This window comes from Varanus komodoensis, unplaced genomic scaffold (genome assembly GCF_004798865.1).
Source record: "Varanus komodoensis strain SLA01 unplaced genomic scaffold, ASM479886v1 scaffold23, whole genome shotgun sequence".
NCBI classification, from domain to species: Eukaryota; Metazoa; Chordata; class Lepidosauria; order Squamata; family Varanidae; genus Varanus; species Varanus komodoensis.
In genome coordinates, this window is record NW_025335627.1 from 14741515 (window position 1) to 14763271 (window position 21757).

General features: G+C 44.9%; 1 protein-coding gene and 1 long non-coding RNA gene across 9 annotated transcripts in view; both read left to right on the forward strand.

The window, feature by feature from the left end:
- Positions 1-21757, forward strand: part of ERBB4 (erb-b2 receptor tyrosine kinase 4) — a 935345-nt gene that overhangs the window by 440590 nt on the left and 472998 nt on the right. The gene's annotated exons all lie outside the window — the stretch shown is intronic.
- On the forward strand, positions 1375-17637 carry LOC123024392. Its single transcript, XR_006414919.1, has 3 exons — positions 1375-1387; positions 4444-4448; positions 17355-17637. It is a non-coding gene; the product is annotated as an uncharacterized LOC123024392 (long non-coding RNA).

The following is a 21757-nucleotide window of genomic DNA, read 5'->3' on the forward strand; positions in this document are numbered from 1 at the left end:
TTAATGCTCATTTCCCTTAGTATGAAAACAGCCGCATTCCTGGAAGTGAAAGGAAAAACAGCTTGCTTGATTTGTTTAGTATAATATCTTAGAATGTAAGCTGTGAATCCCCAGGCTCCTGGTTCAAATGTCACCTCAGCTAGCAGCTCACTAGGTTGGAACAGACAAACCACGACTTCTCTGCAATATGAGGCTGTAGTGCTAATCAGGTTAAACAGGGATTTTGAGGAGTACCATAACTTATCTTGTTAGTTTTAGCCCACCATATGTGGGCATAAGGTGTTTCTCCACCTGTTCAGTGGATACTAGTGTCCAGTCTCCTGCCTGCAACACCTTCTTCAGGTGGCCCAATGGGAGGGATTTTTAAGGGGCCATGGAGGTCATCTAGAGGAACTAGGCACTCAAGGCTGTACAAGAGAGGGTGGGGGCTGGTGCTCACGGAGGTGGGGTGGGGCTGGAGCCTTCATCTTGCCGGCTGTGGTCTAAGGCCAGCATCCAAAGGGCATTTAGCCATTTGGGGCTGACTGGGGCCGTTTGGGGTCGGTCAGGGCTGGGCTGAGACAGGAGTTCTGTTGGTTTTATTTTAAGCGGGGAGGCTGGGTTTTATTTTTGTATGGAGCCAGAGGCATGTGCAATTGTGTAATTGGACTCTGTTTTATTCGCACAGCATCCTAGTTTTATTATTGTTTTACCTAGTTTTAACTGTTAACTGTTTCAACTAGTTTTAACTGTTATGGGAGTTCCTGGGGAGTGGGAGGTCACCCCATTGGGGTGGTTAGGGGCAAGGAAAGATAAGATGCTGGGAGTTTAATACATCATTACAGGAAAAGGTGTGGGGCAGATGGTTAATAACTGTCCCCTCTTCTGGTTTCTCTTCCATCCAGAAGGCCCCAGGTAATATCAACCAGCCCTCAGGCTTGGTGCTGCTGCTGTTGAATGCCAGGCCAGTCAAAAGCAAAACATTTATGATCCATGATTTAATCATGGATTCCTGGATGATAGGAATCATGGATTAGAGGGCTGACCTGGCATGCATTCCTGAGACCTGGGCGGGAGAAGTGGGGAGTGTGGCACTCACCCAGCTGTGCCCACCCAGGTATTTGGTGCAGCACCAACCTCACCTTGAGGAAAGGGGAGGGGATGTGTTCCTAATCTACTGAGATTCAATCTCAATCTCCTTCCTGTCCCTTCAAGGCCAGGTCTGGAGTGTCTGTACCTGGTGCTGGGTGATTGAGACAGACTCCCTGCCTGAGCTGATGAAGATCATCTCAGACCTGGTGTTAAGAACCCCCTGGATGTTGGTCCTGGGGAAATTCAACTTCCATGCCAAGACTGTTCTGACTGGGGTAACTCAGGACTTCATGGCCACCATGACAGCCATGGCACTGTCTCAACAGGTCACTGGCCCAACCCATGAAAGAGGTCACACTCTAGACCTGGTTTTCTCGACAGCGCAGAAGAGGGTGATCCGGAAGTGAGGAACTTGATTCTAACACCTTTGTCACGGTCAGATCACTTCCTCATGAGGTTTGAACTCAGGGCCAGTTTCTCCCTCTGAAAGGGTTCAGACCCTATTAAAATGGTCTGTCCCTGTAGTCTTATGGACTCTGGGGGATTTTCCGGCTGATAGAAATGGCCCTCCTGCCTATGCCCTGGTTGATTTGTGGAATGGGGAAATGACCATGGCAATCAACACAATTGCTTCTAAGTGTCCTCTCCTGTCATGCAGGGTCCGCGTGGCACCTTGGTGTACGCCTGAGTTGTGGGCAGTGAAGCAGGCTGGGAGACGACTAGAGTGCAGGTGGAAGAAATTCTGTGACGAATCTGACTGAGCACATCTTAATGCTCATTATTGAACTTACGCTGGGGAAGTGAGGGTGGCAAAGAAGGAATTCATCTCTGCTTCCATTGCATCCTCACAGTGCTGCCCATCAGAGCTCTTTCAGGGTTTTTTTTAAAATTTGTTGTTGTAGAATAAAACAAACACTACAGCACCCAACAATTAAACACTGAAACCCCAGTTAAGATCAATTAAACGTTAAAATAATGGGAAAATAAAAACGGCTTTGCCCAATGCTGAAAAAAATATAATGTTGGCGCCAGGTGAACCTCTTGGGGGGAGCGTATTCCATAGTTGGGGCCCCATCACAGAGAAGGCCCTCCTCTGGGTCATCACTCTCCTAATCTCCTTCAAGGAGGGTTTCTGGAGCAGGACCTCCACATGTCTTAAGGGGTGGAAAGGCACATAGGGAAGAAGGTGTTCCTTCAAGTATCCCGGACCCAAGCCATTTAGGGCTTTATAGGTCATAACCAGCACTCTAAATTGGGCCCAGCCAGTGTAATCAATAGAGGACTGGCATTATATGTGAATACTGGGCGGTCTTCATTAACATCCTGGCAGCTCTATTCTGAACCGATTGAAGTATACAGACCATCTTCAAGGGCAGCCCCATGTAGAATGCATTACAATAATCCAGTCAGGAAGTTACCAGAGTGTGAGTCACCATTGCAAGGCAATGCTCATCCAGGTAAGGATGCAGTTGGTGAATCAGCCAAAGCTGAAGGAAAGTACTCCTCGCCGCTGCTGCCACCTGGAACCCCCGGGATAGCTCTTGGTCAAGGAGCACTCCCAAATGGCAAACCCTATCCTTTAGGGGGAGTGCAACCCCATCCAGGACAGGAATAAGATCACCTACCTGGAAGGCTGAACCACCCACCAACAGGACCTCCCTCTTGTCTGGATTAAGCCTCAATTTATTGGCCCTCATCCAGCCCATTACCTCAGCCAGGCACCAGTTAAGAACAGCCACTGCCTCACCTGGACTAGATGTAAAGGAGAGGTAGAGCTCAGTCTCATCATCATACTGATGATTCTGCAACCCAAACCTCCAAATGACCTCTCCCAGTGATTTCATGTAGATGTTGAAAAACATGGGGGATAAAATGGAACCCTGTGGAATTACATGGCAAAGCTGCCATGGTGCAGAGCCATAATCCCCCCAGCACCACCTTCTGGAATCAGCCAGACAGGTAGGAGTGGAACTACCACAAAGCAGAGCCTCCAACTCCCAACCCGGGCAGCTTATCCAGGAAGATACCATGGTTGATGGTATCGAAAGCTGCTGAGAGGTTCAAGATAACCAACAGGGATGCACTCCCCCATCCCTCTCCCTGCACAGGTCATCATACAGGGCAACCAAGGCAGTTTCAGTTCCATAGCTGCATCTGAAGTCAGACTGAAATAGGTCTAGATGGTCAGTTTCCTCCAAGAGTACCTGGAGTTGTTCCACCATCACCCACTTGAGCACCTTGTCCAAAATGGGATATTGGCACCAGCCTAAAGTTGGCATCCATCTCTGGGTCCAGAGACACCCTCTTCAGGACAGGCCTGATCACCACCTCCTTCAAAGGGGCTGGGACCCAGTCCTCCCTCCGAGAGGCGTTGATGACCTCCCGGACCCAGGTGCTTGTCCCATTTTTGGCTTTGGTGAGGAGCCGTGAGGGGCAAGGGTTGAGTAAACCCTTGACTTACTGGGTGCTGTGTTTGTTTTGTTTTGGTATTTTGTTTGCTTCTTGTTGTAGGCCATCCCAAGACATCAGGACTGGATGCACAAGTTTTAAACGAATAAATAAAATGCTGTACCATAATTATGAATGAGGTATCAACAACTCTGATAATGTAGGGTTCTTCACTGGATCAAAGTGATATTTGGACAGGACTTTTTGCTTTCCTTCTTCATAGCACAGTTATAGGGGTTCTGAGATCTTTAAGTAAGGACATGCTGCAAGGCATTCGATAGCCAATTTTGGTTTTTATAGGAACTTATCTGCAGAAACATTCTTCAGATGTAGAAAACATGGTGAAATCTAATACTTAAGAGTTGATAGCATGCTTAAGACATTATTAAGCTATTCAGCAAAAACTGTGGGAGGTGTTGGTATTCTATGGATTTAATTCTACTCATTTGCTTGTTCTGCAGCATTCTGTTATTGAGTAATTTGGAGATAATGTACCGCATTGGGAATCAATGCTCTGTGTTTTCACATAATACCAAGTCACAGTGATTTTCTGTGAAGAGGGGAGAAAACAAATGCTTTAGCGACCGAGGCCAAACACAAATAGTGGAAGAGTGCTATGAGAAGGTGCCTTCAGGATGGTAGATAGGAAAGGAACCTGCCCTTCCGTATGTTTTTAACCCATCCATCTGTACCAATATGATGTTTTAGGGATTTAAAAAAACACAGTTGTCTATGGAAAATAAAATAAGCAGATAGTTATATGTTGATTTTCCATGTAGACTGGGAATGATTAATTATGAACAGGTAGAGTCTCCCTCCCATTATGCCTCATGTATCAACTTTTTCTCAGTTTTTATTTGCAGGGTGGGTTGAATCTGCTTGAATTATTGAAAATGCAGAATCCAGGTGTAAGGTAGACAAGAGAACTAGTTCCATCACATGCCTCCAGGAGCCTAGATATCTCCGGTGGGGAATAGTTCATTCCTGACAAAGAATAAGCCATTTGTCCTAGCTGTGTGTTCCAGCGGGTGACATCCACAGGTGAATCTACAGTGGAATGGACACTGTAGATGGAACAACGTTGCCCTTTCTGCCGTATTCTTCATGCCCCACCAGAATGAGACCCACCAGAGCAGATTGGGTGGGTATGCACGTTAGTGCTTGGCAGTGCTTTTTTTGTAAAAAAAAAAAAAAAGTGCCAGAACTCACATCTTGGGGTCACACTTTTACACAATGGTCACCACCGGCAGTAAGCACTCAGCGCGCAACCACACGACCGATCCCAAGCCGAGCAGCGCCCTCACGATCAGCGCCGACAATCAGTGTCGACACACAAGCAGCCTGCAGGCACTATATTAATGATTTTTGCTGCCGACCTGCTATGCCCAACAGGGCGATTCACAATCACTTGGAAAAATCCATCAAAAAAAAGGTGCTGGAACGCCATTCCGGTGCATTCTATGACAAAAAAAGCCCTGGTGCTTGGGAAGGGAAGGGAAGTCTAGCTTCATGAACAAAAGTCCACTCATATGTTGTTCGGTGTTGCCCAATATATTTCTTGGGAAAAAGTGCTAAGACAGGAACCAAACCAAATGTGCCTTTATGGTGGTGCACATGCCTCCTCTGTATATTAGATGAACATGGGCGGGTGGGGAGCCATGTGGCTAGACCCATTTGCTGCCGCCACCTTCCACCAGCAAATGCCTGTTTGCGGTTGGAAAGCGTTGCCTTTCATTTACAGATTTAAATGTGGAAAGCTCCTGATCAGGAGGCGGGGCACTGACTGGCCAGCTCCCTTCTCACCCCCAGGGGCTGCCTGGGTGTGCATGCTGAGACGTTTTCTGAGACATATTGGGTGGGACGTGCACGGGAGACCCTGGCAGCACTGCCTCAGGCTAGCCCAGGGAGCCTCATGCATTCAGCACGTTGGTGCACCTCCTCCTGCTGAATACCAAAGGCCAGGGCAGTAGTGCCCTCCAGGTGAGTTGGAAAGCAACACCCATAATTCCCAGTCATGCTGGCTGCAGTCAACACATTTGGAGGGCACCGGATTGCTGAAAACTGGAGTAAGAGTTGGCAGAACTGTGCCATGGACTGATGTGTCACTATCAGGGTTTTTTAGTTCATCTGGAGCGTGTCGCCCAAATATGGCCACTTTTTACTTTGGTATTAACTCTACAGGAGCACACACACCTACATTTAAGACAGAAAAGTCTTTAGGGCACACAATCCCACCTAAGTGCCTATGTACCACAATACCATCCTTGCATATTTCAGAAGTATATTCCAGTGCATTTAATAGGATTACTCCCCATTAAATGGCTACAGATTGCAAACATGACTAGACTGAAGGGGGGGGGGGGACTTTTGCCTAAAATCCTGCAGAGAATTTGAAATTACAAGGATCTAAGAATTGCCGTTATCATTTCAGACTGATTCTTCTAGATAAAAGATGCAAGCAACGTTTGCATGTTATTTGGTAAGAATAATCAGTAAAATTTCTGTCTGAGAGCATATAGTTCTCTTATCTTCCTCACCTCATTTTATTTTATTGATTTATTTGCTCCTTTGGTGAAGGAACTAGCTGGAGATAAAGGACATTTTAATAGTTTTATTTTAACAAACATCATAAAATAACTTGTGGGTGAGAGAATCCAATTCCCTCTCTGCCCTCAAATAGATTTTCTTTCTTAAAGTCTGATGGTGTATGCATTGTTTGTTCAGAAGTAAATCCCAATAATATTCACTACATGGACTGACAGCATCTGTCCAGGCTTTCAGACAGGTATCTTTCCCAACCCTGCTCAGAAATGCAAGAAATAACCACTCTACTACTGACTTAAATTGGAATTAAACCTGTGAAGTGAACATGTTATTCCAGTGCTTTATTTATTCATGGTCATTTTTCTGTTTTATGAGATCATATGTAACAAGGAATAGACACTAATTTCAAATACACTTTCAGGCAAGCTTGGCATTTAAAAACACTTTAAAATGTTTCTTCTGGTGATTATTCCTGATTATTATATGTGAAAATGTGCATATGTCATTGAAACACATACACATGCCCATATGAAATGGAACGGAGAAGTAAAGACATCAAAAATGAAGGTGCCAAGTGACCACTGGGTTCTTGCAAGAAGGCAGTACAGAAGTCCTGCACCATAATCAGCTCTGTTTTAATTTCATGCGATGATCCTAAAGAATAGTATGGATGCATTGATCCATTTGCTTCAGCTCCACTGAGATTGTTTGCATCTTTGAGGTCAAAGCCCTTGCCCCTGCATTTATTATTTTAAAATCTGTACAGAAATTCATATCCATTTTTGACAATGTACACATTTCTGTGTGTACTTTCGGCCACATCCACCAATTAGTTAAAGCATGTTTGTGTGCATTTTGGAAAGTATGTACATGTTTCTTTGTACATTTTTCAAATGTGTGAATGTTATTGAACAATTATTTTCTGTTTTGTAAAATGTGTTACATGCGTGGAATGGTATGGGTTCCTGACTGCGAATTGTGTTTGGGGCTGTGTGGATGCGAATTAAGTGAAAAAAATCCCTAAACAATACTTCAGTGTAGCAAATTTCTTACACATCCCTAATGAATACCCTTGCAAAACCTTTCATGTCTAGTAAGCAGAAGGTAGGTGACTGAAGAATGAAAACTGGCAAGACACTAAAGTATTCATAGCAGATTGCAAAATAATGACCAGAATACCAAGGAATGCCGAACACACGCAGTCCTGCGTGGAGAGAGGAAACCGCCTCTGCAGACATCTGGTCAAGGAAAGTTTTTGCTGTTTTACATCTTCTGCCTAAGGGCATGAATTAAGAGACAGCAAATGACAGCTGGAAGAAAAATTTCTGATGCTAATAGCTTTAAATATTAATCGCCATTAATTGTTTCATCACAAAATCAATTAGTACTGTACTAGCAGTCATTTTAATTATGAAAATCAATAAAATATGATAATTTTGAGACAGCAAAAATGTGGCAAAACTCAGCATTTCAACAGTAGCTGGTTTAAAACAAAAGTTAAAGGAATTTGGCATGAAGAAGCTATTTTAGATTGTTTTAGAAGTGTACAGTTGAAGAAATTCAAAAGGAAGTGCCATGAATTCTTTGAACTGAAGAGGAGCCCTGCCAGATCAGAGCAAACGTCGTTGCTTGTTGTTGCTGTTATTTAGCCGTCAGCCTTTGATGGATGCATCTTTGTAGTGGCCAGGATCCTGCAGAAGAGCTGCAGCTTCTTCAAGTGGCTCAGTTTCCCAGCGAAGGTGGATGCTTGCAGGGTTAAGTGCCGGGCATGGCTGTGGGATTCTTACTACTCCACTCAGGCAGGCTGACCGGGAATCACCGGAAGCTTTATAAAAATCTCCCCCTCCCTGTCATTGCAGTGGCAGCCTCTCGTGGGTGGCTCTGTTTCAGCCTCTGACCTGGCCATGCCTCATTTGTCTTCTCTGCAGCCCCCTTAGCTGTGTTGGGCCTGTGCCACTGTTTACTCCCTTCCCACCCTGCCTCCCACCCTTGCCAAACATGCCCCCTGCTTATGTCTCAAAGCAGGCAGAAATTCTCTTGAAAGCCCTGTAAGCCACTGGTCAACACCACATTCTTGGCAACTCTTCCTAGAAGTTAATTATGCATTGCTTGAAGAAGCTTTTTCTTTTCTGTCTGAATCTACTGCCAGTAAAATAGGCCTCACAGCCAAATTTTAACCTTCTTTCAATGGTTGTCTGCAAAACTGGGGAAGGCTAGTTCTGGAAGAAATAGCTGTTCAGAATGGCTCATGCCAATATTATGGCTCTCTGTGTAATTGGTTAATAATGTCTCACATGTCCTGATAGTTATCATGGTGTCATGAGTGACTTTGAGGAGCAAGTGTTCAGCATGACTGCCCCCCTCACCATGACACCCAGGAAGGCCCAAAAATTCAGGCAGCTTTGTTGATCCATCGGAACAAACATAGAAAACATAGAAAACAGAGTGAGTCAGAAGGGGTCTCCCGGGCCATCTAGTCTGACCTCCGGTACCAGCCGGCTCCGCTCACGACATGCCCACCATGTGGACGTCCAGCGTATCCTTGAACACCCGCACCGATGGGGCCAGTCCTAGCAGTTTTTGTTTCCATGACAAGCAAGTATTTTGTAATGCTAAAGTGTCTTATTTCTCCATTCAGGACTAAGCCACCTCAAAATACTTTACAACAAGATCAATACACTGTTTATACACTGATTTTTTGCTCAGCTGATACATGGATGCCACCTAATCTCAGAAGGAACGGGATTCTGAAAGTGTGGCCAGTGCCAGCCACATCTCTACTAACCAAAGAAAGCTGGTGCTGTTGCCCCCCAGGCAGCTGGCTAGAGTACCAGGGATGGGGTGGGAAGGAGGCTCAGACACCAGCTCTCATATAGCCTGAAGTGCCTGATCCTGCCTAACCTTGGAAGCTAAGCAGGGCCGGGCCTGGATGAAACCTGGATGGGTGACTTAAAAGTTGTGAACCACCCAGAAAGCTTTAGCTATGGCGATATAGAAATGTGATATGATGGTGGTGGTGATGGTGGACATGCAAGAAATTGCAGCAGTCTGGAGTCAGAGTTCCTGGTAGGCATGCCGGCTTTTCAGGGTGTTTGCCAGGAACTGAGTCCCATGCTCTGCACAAGCAGTGCCACTCTTGTGTGCTTGCCGGTGCCACCAGCAGCAGCAAGCAGGGAAGAGACTGACCATGGCAGCCGACACGTGCTTGCCCTGCCCTTTTTCCTCATGTGCTGCGGGTGCCAGCAGTGAGCAGGGAAGAAGAGTGGCTGCTGGAAAGGAAGGCTGGAGTGCCCACTCATGGTGCCTCCTTCACCTGTGCTCTGGCCGTGAGTGGGGAAGAAGGGAGGGCAGGGCAGGGCAGGGCAGGGCCTCAGCCTCTGCGATTCCAGCTCTGAAATTGCAGGACTCAGGAACACAGCTGGGATTCAGAATAATGTTCTGCTTCCCCCAGGCAAAGTCAGCAGGCCATGGGAATGCTCTGTAGGAAAAGTCAGCGAAGCCTCTGTGTGAAGGACTCAAAACTCTCTAAAAGTTCAGTGTTTGGACTGTAGGTTCCTTTTCATAGGGCACTTGGGCTGTGTGGCTGTGTTTAGAAACTTGGAGACTCAGGCAGAAGGTATGAAAGCAAAATTAGCTTTTGAAAGATCGTGTGATTTGAATCCTTTGCTAAAGTCATAGACTTTGTTATCGAAAGGAAATGAATGTGGATTTCCTCTGTAGCTCCCAACTCATAATGGAATTCAAATGCTGCTCGGTGCATACAAAGGAGACGTGCTGTTTTCTTTGAGCTTTCCAAAGCAATTACATATAGATCAGTATGAATTTGGCTCCTTCTCATTTCCAGTAGACTCTCAGAAGTGTTAAGTGTCCTTCATAAAGTGTGGTTATTGTGATAGCTCAGTTGGCAACCATTGTCTTTGAAATTTGGTTCACTGCACGCGAACAATGAGCCAGTGCTCCTAACTTGTTAGTGAGCGAGTGCAATGGTTTACAGGGCAAAACAAAGGTCCTGCTATGCCAGCAGCTGCTAACAGGGCATTGCCTTGGTTTAATGTAGTCAGGAGCCTACGTGCTTGAGTGGCGAAGTCAACACAGAAATCATAGAACAGTCGAGTTGGAAGGGGCCATGCAGGCCATCGGTCCATGCTGCCATGTTAATCAACTGTGGACACAGCAACACCCACAGACACCCACACCAGGGTTGGCCCACCATTAGGCAGTGAGGAGGTTACCTCAGGTGCTGGATACTGGGAGGCAGCAGCAGGATGTGGGAAGAGAGGGCCAGGAGCTGGTCCTGTTCCACCTAGGTTAGCTTCTGCCTTTGAGTGCAAGGGGTGCTACTATTCCATGGCTGGGGGCGGGGGGGGTGGGGAGGGGTCTGTTCCATCAACTGTTTCATATGGAATGAAAAGGAATACCTTTTCTCGTTTACCTCAGCCAGCAAAACGTTTTGGGCTGGCTGTGACGAATGCCCACCATTCCTGCCCAGCCAGACCCCAGAGGAGCCAAGCCATCCATGACAGTGCATAATACCTCTGTGCGGTCACCCTCCCCTGTCATGCAGAGGACATACAATGGCAGACCATGAACTAGCCAGCCGCCTTTGTGCTGGCTGCACAAGCTGAGCAGCTGATGACTAATCCCAGAGTGCTTCCCGTGCATTTTCCGTGGTCTTGTGGCAGGCAGCCTGCGTGGCACCTCCCTTTTCACTCACACTTTTGGCAGCCTTCTGCTGGCCCAGGATACTGCAGCCACTCTGCTGTCCTTCCACGGGCAGGCAAAGATTGCTTTATTCAAAAAGGGGTTTATTGGGTTTGGTGCTGTTTTTTATTCTGTACTTGTTACATTTTTACTGCATTGGGAGTAATTTGGCTATTGGGCAGTATAGAAATTAAGTAAAGCATAATAATAGATAACAATTCAAGGACCTATTGTATTGATCATCAATTTTAATGGTGCTTTAAGCTGCCTTGACTACCAATTTAGTTGAAAGGTGGTTTACAAATCAAACTGATCCCTAAGCAGTAGGGCCCAAAGATCATTCTGCTGTGGGAGGGAAGGTTGGCCTTTTCACCCCATCCCTCAGCTGACACCGCAACCTCGCATCCTCTGTCCTGGGCATTTGATGCATGGCTCTGTTACTTTGCAGTGTGGAACAGGAGCTTCAGCTTTGCCTGCCAAAGCCCCCACAATCCCTTGCTAACAAAAGCTTTGCTTAGGCAATTTGAGCCCCTGAAGTTTTCTTCTCAGCCTGGCTTGAATTTTAAACAGGTAGAGGAAAAAAGGAAAATAAAAAGTACAGTTTAAATTAATTTGCTGGGCGCAAACCCAAACAGAATTCTGCGCTGTGCAGGTTCTAGTTTTACACACACACACACACACACACACACACGAAACAGACTTAGAAACAATCTGCTACTGTCTACCAGGGTGTCTTGTTGAATTGCAGCAGCAGCTCCAGCAAAAGCATGCGGTTAACGAAGCCACGCCCAATGCAAGTGAACAATGAGAAGCACACAGTGACAGGGAGCCCAGAATGAGCAGAGGGCCTTTGACTCAGACACGCTGGACCCCTTTCCAGGCAGGCTTGGCTCTTCTGGCATCTCTGTGTAGACAAGCTCTTGATTTATTTATAGATTGTGTGGGCCAGTGGGATTTTAAGGGCTGTTTCCCTTCTTGCTCTTTTTCTGCTTTCCTCTCCCCTCTCATATATTCTAAATTAATATCTTAAATTAATTGGCCATTGTAGAGGGATATGTCTTCCAGTCTGTGGAAACCGTAGGCAGGCATTTGAAATGATTGTGCTTACTAGCAGAAGTTGCAGAACTACCCAAGAGCTCAAGGTGGGTTGTCCCAGCAATGGGAGCCTGGCTCCCCTCAGGCCTCCTCCATAGCTCCTACCTGCACCCCTGCCACACAGGTGCACCCGCTCAGTCACTCACAGTGTTCAGCCGCAGAAAGGGCTGGAGGTGAGAAGTTAGGCTTTCATTGCGGTACCTGGGATGCTATCCATGACCTCGGTCTTCTATTTTATTTTCCAGCTCGGTCAAACATGAGACATTTACTCTCTTTTCCTTGCTGTTACCTGAAGATACCCTTTCCACCCGTTAAAGTAAAGTGATGAAACCTACATCAATTGACTTAGATTTTCTTCTGCCCTGGTGGAGGGCACAGCGGCCTGGAGCCAACCATTCCCTTCAAAGTAGCCTTTTTGAGAAAGGTGCTTTCCAAGTGATTCACTCTGGATTTGCTTTATACTTTGGAGCTTGTTGTCGTCTGTGCAGATTTCTGTACTGTGAAGAAGCAGAATACAGAAAAGTGCAGGGCAGCCAACATACACCTTCCTACCCATACAACTATTCTCTGCTAGTCTTTGGCTAGCTTTTAAGGGGTGGTATTGTGTAACATTTCACACATTTAGCAGCCAGGTTATCTGCAAAGAGATGGCACAACTTTCTGTCCCTTCCCCTTACCTGGACTATGCCATCCTTAGACTATGATATTTCAGCTTGACATAGAGGCCATTCTTCACAAAGAATGTATATTGTATTGGAGTCACCACTGATGATACAGTGTGAGGTTCTCCCCCCCTCCCTTGGTTACCTGTGCATTATCTGAAAAGTCATAATGAACCATAGAAGCCAAATCTCTTATTACAACACCAATGGAGGCTCTTGAATGTGGGCAGTGAACTGGCCCATGTGAGATTTCATGTCTTTATTCTGTGCACATCAGTAGCCTGCCCAATCAGCCATGGGTTGGTGTCCTCAGCTGAGTTAGGAGGCTCACAGCAGGAAAACCCTTGCTAGAGAACTGGTGGTGGCTCCTGAACAATGTGGAGTGGACTGTAGGGGGCTGAGAAGGAGCATGAATCCAGGTTCACTTAATAGGGCTTTCAGAAGCAAAGTCTCCCATCCCTTCCTCCTTTCATGAGCTCTTCCAAGGCACCCCACATCATGCAGAAGGCCCCTAACCTACCCGGGTTGCTTTTTTGGTGGTGGGGAGGGGGATGCAGGTAGATGCTAGGGGAGGAAGGGTAGCAAGCATTCCTTTTGTGAACTTGACTAGGTTACCTTAGGATCCAGCCCCACTCTACAGACCTCAGCCGATTCACAAGTGTGGCACACTTGCTTAGTATCAACTGCTTTCTTCAGGCTTCTGCTCCCTTTTCTTTGGAAGAAGTGCTCCTGCAGCCCCAGTAGCTGAAGTGTTGCTATTTTAAGTCAGGGCCCATCTGCTTCAGAATAAGTGGCCAGAAGGCTATCCCACTGCATCTCAGGTCCATGTCCCTAGTGAGCGTTGCCAAAGCAAACCTCCCCTGTTCCCTTTCCTATTCCACCTTTTCTCTTTGCCCCTTCTCTCTTTCCCCTTCTCCTCCCTTCTTTCACTGGCTATCCCCAACTGCGTTCTCTTTTCATTTCTGTGCATGTGGAAAGTGGCTGCCCCTTTCTCCACACACAGGGAGCGGTGCCCTGAGTCTGCTCCTCTAGCATGAGACTGCTGTGAGGAAGAGCCATGTCATGGCACGGCCCAGAGGGGAGGAGGTGGCAGGTTGGATGAAGAGGTCTGGCAGGCCAGACCCAACCCGTGGCCTGAGGTTCCCACTCACGGCGTACGCCGGAGCCCATGGTCTGGCATGGAAGTGGTGCAAAGGTCCTCTCACCTCTCGTTCATCCTGGAGAGACGAGATGAGAGGTGGCTGTGGTTTCCGGCTAGTTTTCTCACACAGATTTTGTCTGCTACCTTTTTTATCACCAAGAGAAGAAAGCCATGGTTACTATCCCTGCATTTGATCATGCATTTTTCAAACCGATAAATGGTTATCTTGGATATGAAAGGACAGTCCCTATCAGACTAATAAATATACGGAATAGCAAAGCAGATAACTTTTTACTGTCAGTACATACAGCTGTAATCCGCTTAGTAGGCCCAGCTCTGCATTTTCTTCATCTGCCTGCTCAGTTTTTCCTTTCTGCCCACTGGCTTCTTTTCTGTGCTCTGGCTAGAGGGTGGATTGCTTTGCACTACTGCCTACAGCTCGCTTGCAGAGCTGCTCTCTTCTGCTCCCTGCTCAGCACACTGGCAGCACTGGCGAGAGTATGATAGTTGCCTAACAACCTGCTTGGCAGCCCATGTGCTCACTGGGTCTTCGAAGTGGATCCGTCTACCAGGCAGCTTCCTGTCCTGGAGATGCAGCCAGCCCTGCAAGCCCCGTGGACAGACCATTGCCCCGTGGACGGACCATCCTTGGCATTCCGTGTGGAGGGTTCTTCCAAGTGCCTTCTGAAGTACCTGTGGTTTGCTGGGTTGTTTTTTCCCCTCCCAGCAGCCCTGGAATAATTTTGGAAGCCTGTCTCATTTTGCAATTACGCAAAGATGGTCATCTTCAGAGCCAAGTCATCAAGAAATTCCTAATGTGAGAGGGAAAGTAGTTGAGCCTAATTATTTTCTATGCAGAAAAAAGCATTCTTGCCTTTATCATTTGTAAAGATCAATTTGTGGAAATGATCATTCAGCATCTGGTGTGCTGGGACAGTTGTGGCATGCATTTTGCTTAGTTTAAATGATATTTTAAGAAAGCCTTTGTTCAGGTTCTATACTAAGCCAATGATTCTGCTTGTTTCTAACACTGCTTTTCTATATTTAACCTCTATTTTGGTAACCCAGCTTGGGCTTATGAAGAGGTAATCAGCCTGCATTTTCTCACAGATGATTTTCAGAACATGGACTGTCATTGTCACTGTAGAAGAAGCTGGGCAGCAACCCAGGGATTGGAGGGGCAGGCTGACACCAGTCTCTGTAAATTCTAGTACTAATATTCAGAACTGAGCCTAGGAGGTATTAATTCATCTAGCAAAGATTTTAACATAGCTTCATTAGCTGATTATTTGATTAGCCTTTACTAACATAAAGTTGTTTGACTCAGAATTGTCCAAGAATTCTGTGAGACAGATTGTTGAAGCCTTGTATTCTGAGGATGGAGTCCTATGACCATGCATCTCAGGCATACTAGTGTGTGTAGAGGTTCAAGCCTCATTGAACCTATTTCTGAGTAAATATGGATCTTACTTCACAACAACCTAGTTACAGGAAAACTCTGATTGTGGAATGTTTCTACAATTAATTCATGGTGGGTAAAATCTGATTTCAGTTGGAGTTTGGTGATTGTTCAGCAAAACTGTGGTGTCGTGGTTAAGAGCTCAGGCCTGGTGATCTGAGTTCGAGTCCCTGATCAGCCATGGAGCCAACAGACTCTCAGCCCAACCTCTCACAGGGATGTTGCTGTGCAGATAAGACTGAGAGGAGGAGGAGAATGTAAGCTGCCTTCTTTATAAGAAAAAAGTGGGGTATACATCTAATAGGTTTATAAATAAAATTCACAAAGCTCTCCATATTTGGCAGCAAACACATTAATACAATTTGAATGTGGAAGATATTGAAACTGACAGATTTATCCTTCCAGGTCCAGACTTTTGTTTGAGCAGTTTGTTCTTTCAGTTGGAATTGCAACCCTTTTTTCTCTGGTAAGTGCCTCATCTTTAACAACTGTGTGGCAGGCAAGTTCATCATGTTCCTCTCCTTGCTGGGAATGATAGCTGAACCTTTTTGATTTCACTGGTACTTTGTGATGGCTGTCTGAGAAATGCGCTGTGCCAATTTTTCCATGACCTCCTGTAACTTAACTAGCAAGCATGGATGGCCCAAAGGATCCTATGCAAATCTGTTTTTGCCCCTTTTTCTGTTGCTTCTCTGGGTGGAATTTGGGCTCAGAAGCTCCTCAGGGCAGGGATCAATGCATTCTTGCCCTCTTAATAGCAATGCCTACTAGGGAGGTGCTGACATGAAAAAGTCCCACTTATTGGAGATCAGTGGAAGTGGGCTGAGTCTCAGGATGCAGGTTGCATATTTTCTAAATATGCTAAGACAATTTGGCCAGTTTGTTACCAAATGTGTACAGTTTGATGCAAATTACATAAATCACACTATTCGCATGAATTGGAAGCCAGAAACTACAGTGCCTTCAGAAGTATCTTCCCGCCCCCTTTGACTTTATCACTTTTGTTTTTAACAATTTGGAATCTCAGTGGATTTCCTTGGAATTGCCACCGTTTGATGTATACAGGATACTGAACACAGGATGGCTTTTGTTGGCTGCATAAGTAGTCAGCACCCCCCACCCCCCCGGAGTCATTTTTTTGTAAAAGTGACTCTGGGAGCATTTACAGCTGTGAGTCTTCTTGGGTAGGTCTCTGTCAGCTTTGTATGTTTGGATCCAGCAAGTGTTTTGTTTTGTTTTTTTAATAATCCAGCCCTGATTGACACTTCTGTAAAACTTTCCTAGGGTTGTGTTGATAGCTCCATGGTCTTTGTGATGATGCTTATTTATATATGCTCTCCAGCAAGCTCTGAGGCCTTCCAGAGGTACATTTAACTTGAGATCATGTAGCACTGGAATTGCACACAGGTGGACTCCATTCAGCTACTCTCCTGGAGGCAGTGGCTTGGACCAGGCCTTATTTGGACATGCCACAACGAAGATGCAAATACTTATGCACCCAAGCGGTACCAGTTTGGTTTTTGTTAGCTTTTCTATTACAATAATAGTATTTTCTGCTTCTACTGTGTTGAGTATCTTACTCACATCAGCTGGAAGCAATGCCAGTGCAATTCATTTCAGTCCCAAGATGTAACACAACAAAATGCAGAAAAGCCAAAGGGAGATGAATACTTTTGCAAATTAGTGTACATAGTCCCAGCACATGTAATTTGTGAAAATTGCACTAGAAGTGCATAGCCTTGGGCTTCCAGTTTGCACAAATTACACAAATAACCTGATTTGCACACATTTACTTAGTGTCTTTTTAATGAAAAGGCACTGATGATCTTTAAGACCTAAGAGTGTCTGTGGTTTGTTCATTCAGTGAGTAGATGCACACACTTCTAATCCCCCTGCTGTCTTGCCAGAGGAGGAGAGGGATGGGAGAGCACCATCAACCCGGGGTTCATGCAGACATGCACACAAGCTGCTCAGCTATAGTTTGGCATTGCATCTGGAACTGGTCCACAGCTTTGCACTTAGGTTTTCTCTTCCCAGGACATAATAAGTGGTCCCCCACCCGTAAAGCATCTTCAGAAGTAGCATAGGCCTGGTACAAGGAGTTGTTAAATTTGGACCACACCACTCTCCATTTACACAAGAACAGAGCCAGAGATTTGACTGAGCAAAACTCAGAACAAATGGGACTCAGACAATCTGCATTCTAGTCTCTGCTCAGCCCTAGAGTCCACAGGGTGACTCTGGGCCAGTCACAGCCTCTCAGCCCAGCCTACCTCACAGCGTTATTGTTCTGGGGAGAAGATTTAGAGCAGGAGGAAGAGAATGATGTAGTCCATTTTAAGTTCTTTAAAAAGGTCAGTCGATAAATCTCATAAATAAATAAATAAATAAATAAATGCCCAGCCCAAGAAGGGACCTGCCTTACTTTGCCTATTTATATGCCTGTATTTTGTAAATCTGGATTTTTCTACTTAAGCTGCCATTTTCAGTTTGTTGTAGCTCAAAAACTATTTTGATCCAGTAAATGAATTGCAGCTAATGTTCTACATATTCTAATTTTAATTTTCAAACTAAAAAAAAAGTAAATGCCTGAGAAAATTACACTTTGAAAGTGGCATTTGCCAATTAACAGCATTTCACACAGATTTTGCTTTGCATTTTTAATACACATAACGTGTGTCCCAAATTACATGATTTGCATTATAAACCAGAACAGCTCCTGTGGTGCTGTTGCAGCCCATCCGTTGAATAACAAAGCTTTTCATTTCAAACAGAATACAGATTTATTTACTCTTGTGTTGCCCATTGTGACTGTCTTTATTTCAGACTCTGTGTCAGTTTTAAAGCACTGCTGCCTTTAAACATTTGAAATTTCAGAGGCATTGAAATAAATGGTGCAGCTCGACACAATTTATATATTTCCTCAAATGAAGCAGGCCTTGGTGTATGTACAGTAATCACTGTTCTCCTGATCTTCTTGTCTGCCTTAAGTGTTGATAATACATCCAAAATGCATGGAAGGGAGCCCCAAGTCTACCAAGAGGCACCACACAAATCTGAAACATACAAGCAAACTCCAAGTTGCTGAAAATAGTGAAAATAACTGATTAAGGTTGGGTGAAAAGACGCTGGCATTCTGCCCTCCCCTGCCTTTTCTTCTCTGCTCAGATGCTTTCCTCTCTCACAGGGAGCACCAGAAGCGCCCATCACCTCTCAGGAGAAGCAGTTGCTCTTCTGGATCTGAAATGCAGCCACCCTCATTTCAGGAAAACTGCTTAAATCGTCCCTGCCTAAGATGTCAGTTGAAGGGGTGATTAGGGATCTGTAAGAAACCAGCTTCAGTTCAGTTTTTGATCAGGGCTTACGAAAGTGTACAGCTCCTAGGCCAAACATGGATTTGGGTGTAATTGACAAAGTATGTACATTCCTGAGCTTTTAATATGATTTGTGGACACCCCCTAATGTATGACTGCATGTGCAGTTTTGAAAAATGCAGATAAAAGTCTGCTTTTCTAAATGTACACAAATGCATTTTAGTAAATGGGAGAAAAACGTATTTATTTCAAATTGTGCACAGTTGATGCAGGTATGTGCATGCAACATAAACAGGAGCTGACATGCGGAAAGGAAAAAAAAGCTGGCCATCTGATGCCTTCTCGAGTCAGAGCAAGCTTTGAGATGGAAGCAGGAACAGTCGTGTGAGCTCGTGCTTCGCCAGTTTGCCCATCTGTAGGGGTACTTCCATGTTGACTGGAAAGCACTAGTAGCAGCCCTCATCACCCAATTTAAGAAAACGGAAGGGCCCCCTCTTCCCAACGGCATCAGGCAGGCCTTGATTCTGTAAGTGCCCTTTGGTGGTGCTCTGGTCATAATCAAAAGGCGATGCTGAGTAAGTATGAAAGGCCCGCTTGGGTCAGGCCGCCCGGGTCAGCCACAGTGACTGGGAGAGGGTGCAAAATGTGGCCCAGCCCTGTGTGCACATCCAGCTCCTCTGCAACAGGGTCATTAATGGACATGCCTTGTCTCTTCAGTGGAGAATGTTGGTGATCTTCATGCACGGGAAGGACTATGCGCCTTCCTCTGGGCCTGCACCTTGGTACCTGACTCCTTGCTGGGTTCACAGCGACTTCCTTGCTAGAACGGTAATGCGAAGTGAAATGCCAATCTCGCTCCCATAAAGCTCACTGCTCCAAGCTTGAAAAAAGTTTTTACTTTAGCTGTACTTAATAGTGTACAGAGAGAACATAGCCATAAAATTGATAGTACGTTTAGAGCCATTTACACTGCTGTTATAATGTACTTAGCACTACTTAAATAATTCTTTTTCTTTTATGTACATCCAGTCTTGGCAGATCTTGCTACTGACCGCACATTTCCATTCCTCAAGAATACTCGTAACACTGTCCATAGCCACGCGCAGAAATGGCTCATCACTAAACAAGGTGTGCTAATTTCATGTAGCCGTGTAGAGAAACTGAGTATAATGATACTACTTTAAGAAGCATCCCAACCCTGGTGACATCACGTGAGGCTAGGGATGAAACGTACAGGATGCAGCTATAAATATACCATGCTGTGGAGGGTAAAGTCCTGGGCTCACTTCCTCGGGAGAAAGATTCAGTGCTCTTTGAACCATGTCACCACACGTTCTCATTTTAAGTTCTGCAGCTCCTTGTTCTTTCCCCACTTCTGTAGCTCACACTCTCATTCCACCTTTACAGCAGAGTGATTCTGCCATCTGTTTGGGTATTACACATCAGGCACAAACACTGAATGAGTGAACTCAGTCAGAGGGAATCCCCCAACCCAAGTCTGAAGGATTTTCCAAGAAGGAAATCAATTAAGTGGCACTAAAGGTTATTAATAACTTTAAAAAAGACTCTTAGAAGTATGGCAATTTCCCAAGTGGGGTTAATAAATGGCTTGTAATGAAATTCACCATATCCAGAAATTATGAGGGATCGTTGTGAGATAGTCTTTGTGAATGTAAAATGTTTTTCACATTAATCCCCCTTAATTGGAAATTAAGGATTTGGTTGGATTACTATAGTACTAGAATATGCTGTTTAAATGGAACTTCTGTAACCACACAGACATCTTTTAAAAGCCCCGTAAATGGCTAGCCCAAGGCGGTTAAACAGCAGCAGCTGTTTCACACATCACCCAGAAACAGCAGGTCTCCCTGTTTCCAAGCAGCCTGTCTTACAACCCTAGGCCTGGGCTTTACCACTCCCAATTCCAGGACAGGACTCATGTGGCTGCCTGTTCCTCCATATAACATAACAATAACAACAATTATCCTTTTGCCTAGAAAACTAGATACAAAGCAGAATCTAGCCTAGAACTTTATGGGCTATGTTAAATCAATTCTGTCTGCATTTCATGGAGTGGCAGGCTCTGTTTGTTCTGGCATCTGCTCATTGATGGAATCAGAACTTGCGCAAATGCGTTTGGATGCATTTGTCCAAATTCACACTTGCAAAAATGCACAAATCCCCTCCATGCACATTTTTTCACTTTAATCTGAAAAGGTGCAATTTGGGGCAACTTGCACATTTTTGCATATGTTAATTTACATAAATCCATATAAATACATTTCTGTGACCATTTTAAAACATTCATAAATTTTCTGCAACTGTGTAAAATTACTGGAAGTTAAAAAATGGTCTGCAAGTCTGTAGACTCTGTGCAACTCAGGAAAAACCAATCTGCTGCAGAATTCATGGCTCAGATTCATAGAAATCTAGATTCCATTACATCCATGGCAGATCTGACATCCTTAGTCTAGAATGCCCCCTTCATAAAGGTAGGAATGTGTTTTCAAAGGGGATAATTTAGTCACGTGAGACTTGTCCGCCACTATCTGATATGATGCTGTCCAAGAATTAATATACCACCCCAGTTGCTTTTTATGAGAATTAGCTGTTTGGTTTGTCTGTGCTTCATTAAAGTATTTCTATGGCCCCATATACTCAAGGTATTAATTTGACAATATGGAAGACTGTATTTTCCTGCTAAATGTCAGGCAGGCCTTGGAGGTGTGCTGGCATTAATGATGGAAAAGAGGAACAGAAAGGCAGTGGTTAGCACAAGGAGGAAGCTGGCACCCTTTTACTGCAAGTTCCTAATATTGTACCAAACCCTACAAACACTTAATCTAGTGCAATTCCTACTTCTACAGAATTGACTTTTTACTCCAAGGACTGGATATTGAATATACAGATCCAAAGATCCTCTCACTAAATGTGAGTTTCCAGCTGTAATGGAAGATGCGCTTCTGCATATTTATGTAATCTGCTTGTTTTCTAATACTGTCCTGCATCTAACAAACTTCTTTTTCCCCTTGGTAAACTGTTACTGTAATTGCATACACTCTCAGGCACCCATTACAGAGCTTGTAAGAAATCAGCTAAACCCAAATATACACCTTGGTACTTCAGAAAGTTTGCTTGCCTGCAGGAGCAATTATTATATCTAAAGTGCGACCATATACTCAGCCTATGAGGATTATTTGCCTTTTAAATGTCTGAACGGAATAATGTCTCTTTGGGGCTTTTTATGCCATATAGCAGAGAAAGCATGTGGAAGTATGCTCATCCAAGAATATAATTGGCTACTTTTCAGTGCTATTATACA